The sequence below is a fragment of the Drosophila virilis genome, chromosome X (assembly GCF_030788295.1).
Source record: "Drosophila virilis strain 15010-1051.87 chromosome X, Dvir_AGI_RSII-ME, whole genome shotgun sequence".
Taxonomy (NCBI): domain Eukaryota; kingdom Metazoa; phylum Arthropoda; class Insecta; order Diptera; family Drosophilidae; genus Drosophila; species Drosophila virilis.
Genome location: NC_091543.1, coordinates 111,115 through 128,289, shown reverse-complemented (window position 1 = coordinate 128,289; position 17,175 = coordinate 111,115). Strand labels below are relative to the sequence as shown.

The window sequence follows — 17,175 nt, the reverse complement described above, 5'->3', positions numbered from 1 at the left end:
GTAGGGATGTAAGAAAGTGCATCGATGGCAATGTTATCGATATGTCGGAAAGCAGCATTGCGCTTGGGTGTAAAAATGTCACCCCGCTAAATGATTGTTGTCCCTGCTAATCAGCTGCTGTACCTAAACGGCGGGTGTATTCAAAATGTTGATATTTGCTATTTCCCAGGAATATTTAAAAATAACTTTGCTTAGCAATGGCGTAGTCGAAATGCTTAAAGTATCTGCTGATCAAGATTTATTTCTGCCAAAAATATTTAAGTGCTTTGTAGCAGATTGTGGTAAAATTAAATAAAAATTACCAAGTCCGTCATTTTTATCATTGCCCTCAATCGGAGTTTCGGCTAGGTACTGATTTGTCAGTTCGGTTGTAAGACGAACGCCGCTGAATGTCGACCCGAAGCCCGATTGGAGTTGGGGCGACAATTACCAAGGGAAACCTACCGGCACGACAGCCAGTACGAACGAAAGTTAATAATAAAAAAAATGTTGAGCAGAAATTGGCGCCACCCACAAATTTTGAGCTGCTCGTACAATTGGGCACATGCGCCATGGCTTTGAGTGGTATTTCGAGAGCTTTCACTCAAAACAGCTAAGAGCTTTTAGCATATTTGTGTTCCGATAACTGTTAAGATACGGCCAGTCGGCGTTTAGCCGTTAACGTTGTTGTGCATCGGCTTCTGTTGCTTTTAATTTATTTTACACATTGGGGAAATTTGAATGGAGCTGTTAAATGTTTTTATAATATTATCATGCATTGCCTTGTGCATTTACTTTTGGGAATGTATTGAATGAATGAATGATCTAGCTTTCTGTTTAGAAATTTTTCGCTTATGGTTAGTAAACATTTGGACACTTTCCAACACTTTTATAGCGATCACGATCGTGATCACGTATATCGACACAGGAGAGTAATGTATGTTCCGAAATTACAATTGATAAATAATCGGTGTTTCCTACAATCTATTCTAAAGGCAGCATAAATTACTTAGGGGCAGTCATGAATACATACATATATTCATCTATGTGTTAATTCAAATTTAAGCCATACTCATTCCGTTAAGTGCGATTTTAAAGGGGCCCTTTAATTCAAATCTGCGAGTTAGCTAATGTCTACTTTAAATATTGCAAACGAAAGACTCGGTCGCGGCGAAATCTAAAAATTGGGCGCAGGGTGGCGAAAGCAGCGTAAAGACAAAAGACAGAAACCACAACAAAAATTATAGACTCAACTTGGGTTGACTTGCCACTTGGCCGCCCACAGTCTCCAGCTCCAGCGCTAGCTCCAATTGCAGCAATGCGCTTTGGCCGCTTAAATTCAACAAGCGCGGAGAATAAAGCATTTGCCACGTTTAGGCGCACGCAGACCTCGACACCGGCTCCGGCTACGACTCCGATTCCGAGTCCGACCCGGCCACGACCCCACTGGCAATGGTTTCCTGTCTCAGAAACTGCTTGGGCCGCCTGTGCCGGCTGTGCATTAAAATGAATTTCTTTTGTATGCGTTGTGCTTCGAAACGGTGAGACTCGAGCTGGAGTCGATTTGAATGAATGCACGTCCTTGTTGTTTTTGTAGCGGAGCTCAGGCCAAGGCTCAGCAGCTCCGAGCGCCGAACTCCGTTTCTGTCTCCGTCTCTATCTGCGCGTCCCTCCTCGTCATCACCCTCATCAGTGCTGAAGTGCTGGCGCATCGATATTGCCTGCGTCCTTGTCGACCACGTCGGGTTTGCTTCTTGACGTCGTCGTTGGCAGGACGTCTTTTAAGTGTTTGCATTTTTCAGGTGTTGAATTTTCATTGTACTTGTCTTTGCTTTTGCCGCACTTGTATTTTGCTTTGCTTTCTTTCCCTTCCCATTATTTTTTCTATCTTTTTTTTTTTGAATTTTTTTTTTTTATTTTTGGCATTACGCCAAATGTGCAAAGCCAACAAAATACCAAAAGATTGCACATTGCACCTGTCTTTTGGACGGCATTTTGGTTTACGGCTTCAGTCTGTTCAGCTTTTGTGTACGTGGCTGAATTTGTGTGTGTGTGTGTGTGTGTGTGTGTGTGTGTGGGTGGGCGTGTGGATGGCTGCCTTAGGGTAATTCTCTGACATGTCCTTGCTGCTGTTTGCTCTTATAGTTGTTGTTGTTTTATGGATGCTTCTGGTTAAAGCTGCCGCTGTCATCGGCGGCCAAACACTACTTATACCCTGCACCGCTAAATGAGTATAAAAGGAGGTTGTAATACGTTTAATATGTCAATCTTAAATTTTAATAACCTTGGTAGTGGATTGTTGGGCATACTGTAATTATCGATTAGTTCGATTTATAAGTATACACTTGAGCCTTGCTTTGGCATGATTTAGATATCGCCTATCTTCTGTTCACAGCTCATTAATACAAAATTTGTACGACGGCTTGATTTAGATTTAAATTTGTTTTCGCATACCAGTTCTCTCCCAAGAAACTTAAGCAGTCGAGTTTTTATGATTTAATAGTAATGTATTTCAATGACATGTACTAGCAACCCTGTTTATTGACCTTTTTTAAAAGCGGCAGCTGGCCACACTAACGCTTCAGTTTTGCGCGTCGACTGCGAATATATTTAATAAGATAATGTAGAAATTCTTAGTAAATGACAAGTCTACAAGGTAACTGCAAGTTAAATACGCCATAAAACAACATTACACTTAGTTATAGTTGTTGCTTGTGTTTGTGAGGATAATAATGCCGTTAACATGAGCAACATCTTCCGTCGCCACTATTGAGATTATACATATACAAGATTCTAGCTACATACACATATGCATACATACATAGCTGATACTTGACCAAGCTTTAACCAAGTTCAATCGGTGTTGAATAAAGCACGCATTAATATCATTTTTGAGATGGGCCGTGGAATGAGATCTGGCTGTGGTGAAATATAATAACTACATGATGGGCATCTGCAGCTGGACCTGCACCTGTACCTGTGCGTCTGCAGCAGGGGGCAAGTGCCCTGCAATGGTAACGGTAAGTAGAAATTTGCGTCAATAGGATTGTTAAAGAGGCTTAAGTTAAATGGGAAAACTTCCGAATCAATGAACCGCAAATTGCATGCGAAATGCCAAAACGAAAATGTCGCCGACCAACTGTTCTAGCAACCTGCTATGTGTATACATATGTATGCGTGCGTGTGTGCATACATGTATATATCTGGACTGAAAATGAAAGCGATCCGCTCGGTTCCAAACCGAACTGAAATCAAAGCCGAATATCTTGAGAGCGGCTTAGTAATCCATATAATTCTAATAACACTGAGCAACTTATGTATGAACACACACGCCTGCATATGCTCAGGTGCGTAGTCCGGCGGGGGATTGCCCATACACGAGTAAGAAATGTTTGGGAGGACCCGACAGAGAAATACCCTTCCGAGTGCACACATGCTGCGTACTTGTGCAGCGGCTGTACTTTTTCTTCACACGATGGGAAATAATTACTATATCTTCTTCGTTTTTTATACCCTGGTAGACGGTATTATTATTTTGTGGAGAAATGTGTAACGCAAAGAAGGAGTCGTCTCTGAATACATAAAGCCTATACATTCTTGATAAGTATCAACCAGCGAGTCGAAAAACTCATGTCTGTCTGTCTGTTTCTATGCGAACTAGTTTTAAAGCCATCGTTATGAAACTTTGCACGCAGTAAATATGTCGGATATATGGATCAGAACACTTTATCATATAGCTGCCATAGGAACGATCGGTCGAAAAGTATATTATTGTATGAAAAACATTTTTGTTTATCCTGATATCTTATATCATCCCTGTATTTATGCAAAGTCTTATTTACATGGAAAAACTTTATCATATAGTTGCCATAGGAATGATCGGTCGAAAACTAAAACTTTTTTAATTAAAGCATGTCTTCTTAGGTGAGTTACATATATATTTGTCCAAAACCATTATACCCTTTTACTTATATTCTAAGTGTTAAGGGTATTTGAATAAAACCGATCTGAGTTTTGTTTTTATTTTTTTTATTTTTGTTGTATACAAAACGTGCAAACTTCAGAGGTGGCTTTCCTTGGAGACAAATGGCAGATAGAACAAGTATTAAAGGCACCTTAGTGAATAAGTGAGAAGAAATGGCAAATGTTGATTGATATACTCGTATTGCAATGAAACTTAATAAGTATATATCTAGACCAGGTATTGTAATCACAATCGAACGTCTACTTATGTTGTTGTAAGGGATGTATGTTTTTATAGGGTATTTGGCAATATGGCACTCTTCTGGTTTTTACTGACGAGTACTTACTCGCCTTTAATGGCAATTTCATTTCCTTCAACAAGTTATAAAACATGTGTGTGTGTGTGTGCGAATGTAAGGGATGAGGGTTGCGATGACAGGGAATTCAATTTCGCGTATTTTCTTAACTTAATCCTTTTGGCAAGCCATTGACACTGTGGGCGCGTATGTACATACAGCATATTGATGCAAGGACACATCCTATTTATTTATGAACAGCAAACAGACATAAATACATCCATATAAAACGGCATTAGTATATAAATGCGTTCATCCCTTGATCATAGACGAACTCATATTTTGTATAAAGCCAGCGATTGTTGCACAAGTTGTCGCATTTGGAGGTGCCGCTTGGCTGGGTTATTTAAATAATAATTACTTTTATTCAAGTAATAATATCACATCCTATTATTCTAAGTCACATAGAATATGTGTAAATAGGTATAACGGTATTACAATGGGCCAATAAGACAGTAGATGAAAAATAAGTTGTATATATTAAAAATCAAAATGAAAATCTTTCTGTCTGGCATCGGACGGCAAGTGCGGGGTGCGGTTAAGAAACTCAAAGGCATTAAAGATGGTTTTACTATAAAACAGTGGTACCTTATTATTTGTACTTGTTAAGTGATATGATAGTTCTTAACTTTTGTGATTGCTTACATTTTTGCTAAATGAATGAAGAATTGTGGGGGCACAGATTTAGTGCTGTCTTTGTCGGTGAAGAACACAGACTCAAGATAAGAGTCTAAAATGTAAATAAATGTTTAAAAACCACAATTCGCCCACACTTTTGAGAGCATAACATATGAGTTATTATATTATAAAAACAAGATTTAAAATAAATATATATTAATACTGTGGTAATGGGACGAGATATCAACAAAAAATAATAAACTTGTTCTGCGCAATCAGTTCGTCATCCTGATCAAGAATATATATACTTTTATAGAATCTATACGAAGCAAGTTTGGAAACTTTTTGAAAAGAGGAATGTTACAATCACAAGTTCAATTACAACTGCAATCGCGAACATTGACAAACAATTGTCGACTAACCTGACCCACTGTTGGTGTCTGCCTATAAGCCACATGCTGTGTGTGTGTTTGTGTGTTTGTGTATTTGTTTATTATCCTTCGTAATGCATGCAAAGATGCTGCAAAGTAGCTTAATACTTTATGCACGCAATGAAAAGACTTTTTACGATCGCATTATACTTGTAGGTACTTATATTTTTGTAGATATTCCACTCGTCTATTCGATACAAACATATCATGCGACTGAACACATGTCTAGATACAAATATGTATATGTGCTTATTCGCATGCGTTTCGGATTCGAGACAGTTTTCGTTTTCGTTTTCGTTTTTGAAGCACTTGAAGCCGTATCGCCTTTTACACAAGGGTGCATATTAAATGTGCGACACCACGTCGTATGAGTGATAGCTGGTGCGCATAAACTATGCTATAAATAAGTTTATTATCGCGCCGTTGTTGCTCGTGGTACCCCAATGTCATGCGTATGGTGTGTTTTGTTTGCTACAAACTTTACAATATATCTCTGGTTTGTTATTGCGAATCGGACCATAGCCCCCCATAATCTGCCCTCTCTCTCTCTAGATGTAATCGAAGCTGAATTAGTTTTATGCATCTTCACTTTAATTTAGCAGGTTTTTCGCTTTGACAAACGGATTGCAATTTGCCATAGAGGGGCTTAACAGTTTTCTATAAATGTATGCAAATTTATGGAAATTATATATAAAATAATTATAATTATTATTGTTTCTGCATGTGTCCGATCGTCTATGTGAACGTGATACGAATTAAACGCATCCATTTTTTTCAAAGAAAAAAGAATGTAAAATAAAATATAAAAAGTGTATTCAGTGTATCTCCTAGTGGGCCATGCCCGAATCTGGTGTAGATTGTACATCGAGTGGGAATTCTTTACTTTCTGGATTCACCACCAAATTGCAACATGAATTTTCAATGCTAGACTCTTTGCTGTGATTTAACAAATGTAGATTTTATACATATTATAGCCTGATTCCCCTTTACTTAAAATATGTCCCACTTACAAACTTCACATTCTGTGATTCTATTAGCAAGTGCCAATTGTCGGCAACATATGAATAAATGAAAATGAATTTGCGCCGCAAAGTTTTCCTTCCAAAAGTCAAATAATACGACCTGGAAGTAGGGGCTTCATTTCATAGTCTTTTTGCCCATCTTTAAATGCTAAAAACTGCATAATTTAAAGTTACCGCTTGCCTTCGTTGCAATATCAGCTGTTTTTGGTAATGAATCCTTTATATTTTTAATAACATCGACACGAAATTCGATAAATCATTGCAAAAAACACAGATTTTAAAGGCCGAATACCAACATTTTTTGCAAATGTGAAAAATGTGGTTTCTTATGGAAAAACGTACAGGCAACATTTTTCACATTGAGAAAAAATGTGTCGTTCGCAAATAAATGTTTGAAATGTTGGCAGTGGAATAAGGCTGTTACTAATAAACATTATAATAACTTAATGAAAGGTTGTACCACAACTGATGCATACTGTTTGAAGAGGCTTTAAACTTATATATGAAATATATTTTCTGCGCAGGCTAATGTTAAAAGGACCCAAATGGACATAAAAAGTGCACAAAGCATTTGGTATTTTTGGTTTGTTTCTCCTCTATATACTTTTGTAATTATTTTGCTTCTGCTCCTAATTAATACAAATGGTTTGATACACAATAAAGATTTTTCAACTTGCCTCGTTACTGACGCTGGTCCGGCCTGGCCTGGTTTGGTGGCCGTTGTTGTTAGTGTCCTTGTTGTCCTCGCCGAGTAAAAAAGTTTTCCCATTTTGAAAACTTTGTGTTTTGTGGCGTTTTCTGTTGCAGTTGCACCCATACACTTGCACTAATACACGCACGCACATCTTATCGCTCATATACACGCACACACACATACACATGCTCTAATATCACCCCTGCCCTATTACTGCTATCTCCTTTGTTTTTAGCATTGCTTTTGCCTTTTACTTTTCGACGTCGACGTCGTCAACACTGCCGTCTTCATCAACGTGCATTGTTTTTGTGTAATTTTGCAATAAACAGCAAAACAATTTAAAAAACGAGCCAACAACGTCGACAAAGCAAAGGATGTAACGTTTTGCCAAGTGGACCGACACCGACTAGCCTCAAACCCCTCCCGCGCGACCAACGGCGCACAAAAGTGGGCAATGAAAAAAATGCAACCCAAACAAAGCAAGCAAAGTGCTTATTTTTAAAGAGTTCAACTGTGTGATACCCAGTTCGAGTCAATTTGAGATAATACACACGCACAACAAACGATTAGCTAGAATGCAACCGAAATAGACAAGTTCGAAGCGAGCTCGAGCAAATTTGGTCGTTTGAACTTTCGATCGAGTGGATCGAAACGGATTTTGGTTGAGTCAATGGAGGCCATCAAATTTTTAACGACCATTAATTAGGCATCATGTCTGCAGTCTGTTCGACTTGTGTGCAAATGCAGTATACCCTCTTAATATATATATTTGGCTAAAGGGTACGCACAAGGGCCTGGTCCTTTAAAGTTCTAAGTTCGAGCGACCCACTGTCCATTGCCAATTTATATAGTAAACTTTTTTGCTGCAGAAATACTTTTGGTTAAGTTTGTTTACTGTAAAAGAAAATGTTATGCCTGCTCATTTAATATGTGGCCTTACCCCGTGGCTTCTTGGATTGTGGATACTCGCTTGGGGTCTGGTTCCTTGCATCTGGCGCAGTTAAATTGTTATTGTTTAGTGGCCGCTACTGTTTGTGCACGCTTCGTTTTGTTCGTCTCTCAATTAATTGAAATATATTTATTAACTTTGCGTTCAATTTGCATATAGTTTGGTATTTAAGTATGTTTGCATTCATGAGCGTTAATTGCTAATTGTTAGCTGTATCTGTATCAGTATCTGTATTGTAAATCTATGTACCTATGGGCCATACCAGACCTACTAAAAAATTTCTGGCCAACTTGCTGGGGCAAAGGGAGTTACGTAATTACCGCTGCGATTCTGCTTAAGTCGATTGCTAGGGTAAGGGGTAGGGGTAAGGCGTAAGCGTTAAGCAGTAAGCTGGCTTAATGACCACTCATTACCGTTAATTGATTTCAATTAAATCACACCCGAAAACAGCAGCTTAGAGGGTACATAAAGGCAAATGCGACTGATGTAGCCACAACAACTTAAACAACAATTACAAAAATAATCAGGAAACAACACAACAACAACAATAACAACAGGGTATGGCTGTGGTCTTCCGACGATAACGACCAGTCCAACAAGAACAAGGCATCCGCACAACAGAAGAGGAAATGTCTGAAAGTAAAACAAGCTAGAGGAAAAGAAAAAGTGTGGGACACCAAGTGAGTGTGTAAGAAAAATAGGGAGATGTGCCTTACGTGTTTGCTTTGGCACATGGAGCACCAGGACACGCACCAAATGACCACGCACTCGCTACGCCCACGTTCACGCCAACACCAATGTTCACGCCCAGCCATAATAAATTAAAGCATCTTTACACAATTTCAGCTGCTTAACTTAATAAAAACGCCAGCATGGAAAGTGGCAGTAAGGCAGGAGGGACCAGTATCCAGATTCAGATAGACCTTCAGAACCAGCTTCGGCTCCACCTCCCAGCTTCTGTTTCATCTTCAGCTCTCAAGCAGTCAACCATCGACCATTCGCTGGCACTCGACGGCTGTTGCGGCAAAGATTTTCGGATAAAGTTAATTACGGCTCATTGGATATTCGAGGGGGCAAAAGGGAAAAATTTCGCCGTTGGTAACAATCTAGATGTGGTTGTCGTCGCGTCGCTTTGCGTCGGCCCAGTTTGCATTTGCATCTCCATCTCAATCTCCAAGCACTATCCGCTGAAGCAATTAACAATAAAACAACACTTTTCTAATTGGATGAAACGTTTTGCAAGTTTTGCATCCGATATGCTTCGCTTGAATTAAAGCCCAGTACTTAATGGTCTCCTGGGCAGACCGGGCTTTAAGGGGGCTAGCCGACGTTACGAACTGTCCATCATTTAGCGACTATTTAGCTTAGAAGTGGGAGTAAAAGGCAAATGGGTTGAGGAATATAAGAATTCGTTACAATACAGCCCAATGAAAGATGTAGCCAACACCTAAATACTCGAAAAAATATCAGGAAAGACACACAAGCTGCAGATTTTACATTTAAAATACCACGGAAATACACGGAACAATTTCATTCTCCTTCCTTTTTTTATACCCTAAACCCATTAAAAATTGGTATATGTGCAAAATGCAAATGTATGTAACAGGCAGAAGGAAGCATCTCTGACCCCATAAAGTATATATATTCTTGATCAGCATCAATAGCCAAGTCGATCTAGCCATGTCCGTCTGTCTGTCCGTCAGTCTATCCATCCGTCTGTATGTATGAACGCAAGGATCTCAGAACCTATAAAAGCTAGAGACTGAAATTTTAAATGTAGGTCCTCCTAGTGCCTGCGCAGATCGAGTTTGTTTCCGATAATCGATAACTTACTCCGTTTCCAAGCAATCGATAAAAATCGATATCGACATCCTGTTTTTTGAGCAAATTGGGTAAATAATATGAGCAAGAGTCACCAAACATGATATGTTGTATATGTCAAGTATTAGTATTATACCTATCGCCACCTTCCCGCTACCACCGCAGGGCTGTAAATCAAGTTAATAGCCGAACTTGTATTGCCAACCAATTTAAGCCACAATTTAAATGCAATTGATTTTTTGAGAGTACATAAATTCTATTCTATGGTACAATAAGATATAGTGTAGAATATTTTATAAAGATCGGTTAAGAAAAAAAAGTTATATGTAACTGCATAATTGGATGGGGCAGCTAGCGAATACTTCAAGAATTCTGTATACATGTACACACACACATTCATGCGCGTCTGCTTTGCATTCAATCGCATTTTAAGAGCATGGTAATTTTTCTGTTCCGCTATTTTCATTCGTTTTTTTTTTCTCAAAATTAATTAATTATTGGTGTGGCTGCTGAGTAGCGGCAAGTCAAGTGGCGCGGTCTGACGCGAATTCTCGAGCCCTACCGGGGAAAGTCTTTCTTTGATCGCAAGTAATGCGATCAGTTGCGAGACGAACCTTGCCAGGAAAACTTTTTTTTAAATTTATTTGGTGCTGAAATTAGAGGGTTCAGGGTATTCTCTAGTCGGAAGCTCCCGACTAGAACCTCTTGTTAAAATTTCGAATATCTTATATTTGAACTGCTTTCTGAAGTATTAGTAAAAAAAAAAATACAAATGATCCATTTGTTATTGTATTGTATGTACATATTTTTAATGTTTCACAGTTTAGATATATACTCATTTTCTCCTACATAAAATATATAGCCAAAATCAGTTTTATTTTGCTATAGCTAACTAGTATATTTAGAGCATGCATCGGGTCGTAGGGGCTTGCATTATATTTATTAAATTTGGCATACTGGATGGATCGTTTTGTAAAAATTGCAAGAACAAATTCCTTGGAGCCTTTAGGTTGGCTGCTGCGCAGTTTTCATATTCAATAGCTGCTTCGTGCGACAATAACAAAAACAACAAATTAATACAAATAGTCTGCAGTGGTCTAGGCCATAGATTATACTTTTGTAGACAGTTTCGCACTTGCTGGCCGCGTTGTTGTGGAGCTCCACAGCACAGCCCCTCCACGCCCAGTTCCCAATTGCCCAGTGCCCAGCACCCATCGTCTATTGTCCGGGCAGAGCTTATGGTTTTTTATTTCAAGAAGCTTCTCAATATCTTATCCACACCACTTTACTTTGGCCATGGTATCCGGCTATCTTCAGAGTCCTGCCGCCGCATGCCGCTGGCTGCCGGCGAGTTCGTAGCTAATACTCTTTTAGACTGCGGAATACATAGATAGGCACATATATCGTTACAAGTAGGTATGTTCGTATATAAATTATTTATTGGTATTTTTGGCTTTTGAATTGAATCAACAGAAGCAAGAAGCTGGCGCACCCATTTGCGCACATATTGAAAGCGAAAAGTGAAAAAGTTTTAATAGAATTTCTTTCTAGAAACTTATTATTTTTGCTTTTGTATTTGTTTGCTGCACGATATTGCCTTAAGGCGCTATCAATCATTATTTCAGGCGTTAGTTTCTCAATTTTTTTTCTCAAGATTATAATGGTTTTTTAATTGTCTTAATAAATGCAACTGAATGATATGTATATGATCCATAATCGCCCAACCCTAACAGGATCATACCGGCTTTTACCTCTGATTTAATATTAATAGTGACGGACCCAATTATGTTTCAATCAGTATTTATAAGGAATGCGTGTTTTACAGGCTTATAGCCTAATTCCACTGACAATATTTCTTGAATTTTAGCCAATTTCACGTTTTTTTCTTATGTGTAAAATGTGGCATATATTTTCCCATTTGCAAAAAATTAAAAAAAATCGTGTTTTTTGCGCTAAATTTTTGAATTTTGTATCGATTTTATGAAAAGTATAAAAGATGCATTACTATAAGCAGCTACTATAGCAACGAGGGCAAGAGATTACTTTAAATTAGACAGTTTTTAACATTTAAAGATAGCAAAATCCCGCAGAGTCCATTAAATGGATCCCCTACTTCCAGGTCGAATTATTTCACTTTTGGAAGGAAAACTTTGGGGTGCTTAAGTAAATCAAATCACGCCGATCAGACGTTTCTTTAAAGAAGCCGTACTCTTGCCATTCACATGTAACCGACAACTTGCACTCCCACCAGTGGAACCGTAAAATGTGAAGTTTGTAAATGTAACGTATTTTAACCATAGTAGATTTAGGCTATTTCAATTAGTATTTTACAAGGAATGCGTATGTTACAGGCTAACTCGGACGACGCCGACTCTTCTTTTTCGATTTAGTTAGTAGTTTTTGCTTTGCCGCAGGGCCCTTGTCGCAGATGTCTCATCGCAGGACTTTATGCACCACGGTGTGTGTGTGTGTTAACCACATCTACGCAATTAGGGAAAGTATTCGTCAACATTCAATAAAGTTAACGTCTGTTAAACACTACTACAAAACACAAATATAGATTCCTATCCTATTCTACGCAACTTTACGAGTAATTGATTTTTGTGCAGTAACTTTTGCTTGCTTAACTCTCATTCGAATTTATTTGTATGCGTGCTAATTTGAATTATCGAAGTTGATGTTGTGTTCGTGTGTTAGTGTGGCTGCTTGTGTGTGCGGGTGTGTGTGTGTACGATTCTGTGTGTACCATTCAAATGGTAAGCCAAAATATGGCGTTATAATAATTTTCATAGCAAAATTTACACATGCATAATTAATTAGTATCAAAAATTTAATACTCACACTTTGTATCTGCTTAAATATTTACACTTCGTGCCAAATTTGTATGCAAATCGCTTTGCTACAGACTGACAATTACACACACACACACACACACTCAGGCACACATACATACACACAATGTCTTGCAATTAAAAAATAATACAGTGTGTCTCACTTTTATAAGGTTTTAGCAACAGAGCTGTGTGTCCTTTAAACAACTTTATATGCAGACCAATAACACACAATGAAAAAGGATATATATATATATATATATATAATTTTGGGGGAGAGCGGTTTATTTATTTGAACACCACATGTTTGTACGGATGTATGCGCAACTATGTCGTTATTTTCATGTAAAAATGCAAGTGTTGCTATTCACATGAGGGGCGCTGTGAGCAGTGCAGAACAAACAGAATCGAAAACGGGTGGTTGTTGCCGCTGGCGGTGGCCAACGTTGGTGCCGCTGATGCCCCCGGGGTATTTCGTTGGGCTGCTCTGCCGCCTGCTCCTCCTCCTCCTCCTGCCCCTGGCGAGTTACGAGAGCAAGTGGTTGTAGTAGTTGGCTGGTCGGTCACTAACTGGTAGCTGAATGGGTTGCCCGTTGCCCATTGCCCATTGCCCGTTGCTGTTGCTGCTGGCGTTGATTGTTGTTTTTTTTTTTTTTTTTTTGAAAACCCTTTTTATACCCTGAACCCATGAAAGTGGTTTAAAAGGGTATCATGGCTTGCATATATGAAATTAAGTACACATGTTCTTGATCAGCATCAACAGCCGAGTTAATCCAGCCATGAACTTATAAATTCTCTTCGTCCATCAGTCTGTACGTGTTGATCTATGGACTTGACATTTCGAACGTTGGTCCTAATAATCCTTATTCAAATGAGCGATAGCTTGACCCGTTTCTAAGCAATCGATAATATTCGACAGATAGAACTTATAGGAGATAGCGACACCGAATTTGGTAGGCAGCTAGCTTGACGAGGGGAGCAAGGTATCTCTTGACCGGGCACTCCCGACTATAGAACTCTTACGTTTTAGTGTTTGCATTTAACGAACAACGCCGCAACGGCGCAGCGGCAACAATAAGGGCAATAACAAGCGTGCTTGCCGCACATTCCGCGCCAAGGCCGGTACTGGACTGGGTGCGGGAACTGGGGGCAGAAGCTGGTGTTAGTGATGTGTCAGGCAGCTGGTTGTGCTCCTATTGTGTCTGTAGCTGGGGGTGTGTGGCTAATAAAAGGCTTGTTACAATGAAAACAAATCAAATCGGCGCCGAAGCCATCCATCAAGTCAAACCAAACTCGAGTTCAAATGAATCGCGACTAACGAATACCAGCAACCAGCTACAAACAGGAAGTAGTTTGAATTTCCGGTGTCACTCAGCCTCCACGTCACGCCAATTGCTGAGCGCCAGTTTTATCCGACCAGCTAGTAGAAAGAGGCAGTAACCACGTTCAAATTTTCAAATTGATTACGGGCCACGTGGCGGCATGGGTGGCGATGAGGCGCGGAGTCAACTCAGGTTTACTTTGAAATGCCATTAAAATGTATTTACAAACGCAAATTGATAGCGCTTTTGGTCTAGGCCTCATCCGCGATGTGTTGAAGTTGAAGCTTAGCCGGCCATTTGGTTGAATGTTCTTTGCGCATGTGTTATACATGTGTGTGTGTGTGAGTGTGTGTGAGTATGTTTGCGTATGTGTGCCCGTGTGTGCGTGTCTGGTGCGCTGAGGGTCGTCATGCGGCAGCGAGGGAACGAGAGTCTGCCATCCTTTTGAATGTCTGCCCATCTTACTTATACGAATACCCAAAACAGAAAGTCCTTTACTAGGGCGCATCTGTGTGTGTGTCTGTTTGAGTGATAAATGCAATTTCCATATCGGAAATGCGTTTTTACCGTTGAAACCTTCGTGCGAATGTCCCCCCTTGACATTGCGACAGTCTTGGCCCTGTCCCTGATCGCTTGAGCCCCCATATAGGAACATGCCTCCTGTGGTTTATGTAATGTTATTCCTGCGCTTAACACGCTTTTTAGTTGGTGATTAGTCCCTCAGAGTTGGCACCACGACGTAGAAAGTTGTCTGGTTGCTGTCATCGATTGGCTTAAGATTGGTAGCGGTTAGTGGTCGTTCAAAGGCTGCATGACTTAAACAGTGGTTGGCAATCATTCGAAAATTGTCCTATTATAAACAGGTCATAGTGGTATTTATACCATGAACCCATCGAAAATGAGTGAGCGGGCATAATTCGTTTCTGCCAATGAATGTAACAGGCAGAAGAAGGTATCTTAAACTGCATAAACTATTCTCTATTCTCGAAAACCATTAATGGACGATTTTATTCAGACATGTCCGTCCGTAGCTATTAACCTGTCGATTTTAGAAATTATAAGAGATACAAGCTTGAAATTTGGGCGTAGCTCCTCATGTTGCATTATCAACTTGTCTTTTTTCCATGAGATCAATAAAAAATAGAAAAAATATCGAATAGTAGATTCTTATTTAACATATTCAGATCCGAAACATTTTGATATCTTCTCGCGTTCCTCTGAAAATTGTATGAACTTATTTCATTGCCGTACTTATGGCCTTCTTAAACTAATGTGGACATACGCTATGCAACTATGGGGAACAGCAAACAACTCCAGCATAGACATCCTGCAAAGATACCAGCTAATGACCTTCCTTGGTATATGCTCATATATGATATACATAAGCACCTAAATATGCCCTTTGTCGGAAATGAAATAAGTAGATGTGCTATATAAATGGGTCACACAATCACAATAACTTGGCTCTGGGTCTTTTAGACAATACTTAAATAATAAGGCTAGACAAACTAATTCAATAAATTAAATATACTTATATTGTTTGAACTCATTGGAGCTGAAGCAATCCGGATAAGTTATATTATTTTTTACTTGCTAAGCAATTTGTTTATTGTCTGCGGCTTAAGGACGAAAACGCTAAACTGCTACGCGAATATGTCTGATTGTCCTAGAGGACTTTTACTTGGTGGGACTTTCAGCCGTTGGACATTTTTCTAACGTAATTAAGTGATATTCGTTATTTCGTAATTGGCCACTTTATTCAATTGGCGGTGCCATAGTCAAATACATTTGCCTATTACACATCAGAGTCATTTTAGCCTATCTCATTTTTATTGGCAGCGTGGGGCATGCAGCCTGCAGCAATTTGGCAAACATCAACGACAATAAAGTTAAACTGCAATTATTTTCAAATGAACTTCATTTGAAATGCAATTTGAGCCATGTATCTAATATATGCAAACAATTTACTGTGCTCCGAGCGCAGAAAGGGGCAAGCAGGCACAGCACGGCACGAAGCAAAACGGAAACAAGCCCAACCAAGCCAAAACAACATCCTTGTTGGCTTAAAGCACCAAAGCAGAGCCAGTGACAACAACAGCAACAATAAATCAATATGCAAAAGGAACACTGACGACCCAAGTTGGCAAACAAGAAGCGTGGCAAAATGATAAACTGTGTTGACTGTATTGTGCCGATGACGGTTGCTACAAAACAACTTGTGGGAATGTTTTCTCAGGACCACACACAAACACACACACTCACACAAACACTCACACTCACTCACACACGCTCACACTCACTCACACACACACACACACGCACATATGCTTGTGTACTTGATCTGAGCGCGGGTCGTGCTTGGTTTTGTGGCCTGTGGCTCACGAAGCATGCTATGACAGGTTCGGCACGGGATATACCGAAAAGCCCGCAAAATGTAGTCACTGAAGAAAGCAGGAATAATGCCGAGAAATAGCTTCGTCAGATATTGTTGATACCTGAATATAGAAGGTAATCTTACGTATCTCGAACTATTGAAACAAATAAACAAAATAAGCTAACCTTTATTAAAGGGTAACATATAAAAATAAAAAAAAAAATGCAACCATCTTGGCAATGCTAAAAATTAAAACAATTTTATATACCGAAATGCATAAAAACTTTAAGCCCGAAAGTTCGTTAAATATTGCTGATGCCTGAATATACCAGCAGATCGTAACTGTCCCGAATAATCTAAGCAAATTAACAAAATAAAAAAAACCCTTATAAAAGGGTTACTATACATGTGAAAGGAAAAAATGCAATCATCTTTTCGGTGCAAAAATTCAGAAAAATGTTATATAAAAAATTGCAGATTATTTTTTTTGGTTTCTTCCAGAGCAGGCTTAGTCCTTCAAACAATTATCCGTGTGTTGAGTGTGAGTTTCGTGCTTGAACCGGGGAGTGCCTCGAAAATAAGGCCTGCGCACATCTGTACTGTTTATGTGTATATATGTGTTTGCATTCAAGTGTATGTGCCCGCGTGTGAATTTGATGTATGTCCTTGTGTGCCCACCCACATAAAAGTGAGCAATAAACATACGCGATTAAATTCATTATGAACTCTTGAGGAGCAGACAATGAGCATATGAAATGACAATTGATTGCATGTGTGTGTGATTGGTTGTGTGAATGTCCCTCTCGAGTCGTACG

General features: G+C 39.3%; 1 long non-coding RNA gene across 2 annotated transcripts in view; it reads left to right on the top strand.

Moving 5' to 3' along the window:
* Positions 1-2,552: 2,552 nt before the first annotated feature.
* LOC138911779 (uncharacterized) overlaps positions 2,553-17,175 on the top strand; it is a 103,073-nt gene continuing 88,450 nt past the window's right edge. The window contains exon 1 of one of the 2 annotated variants that reach the window (XR_011417420.1): positions 2,553-2,999. This is a non-coding gene — a long non-coding RNA (uncharacterized lncRNA). The remainder of the gene's footprint in view (positions 3,000-17,175) is intronic. The other variant, XR_011417421.1, reaches the window with a different exon arrangement.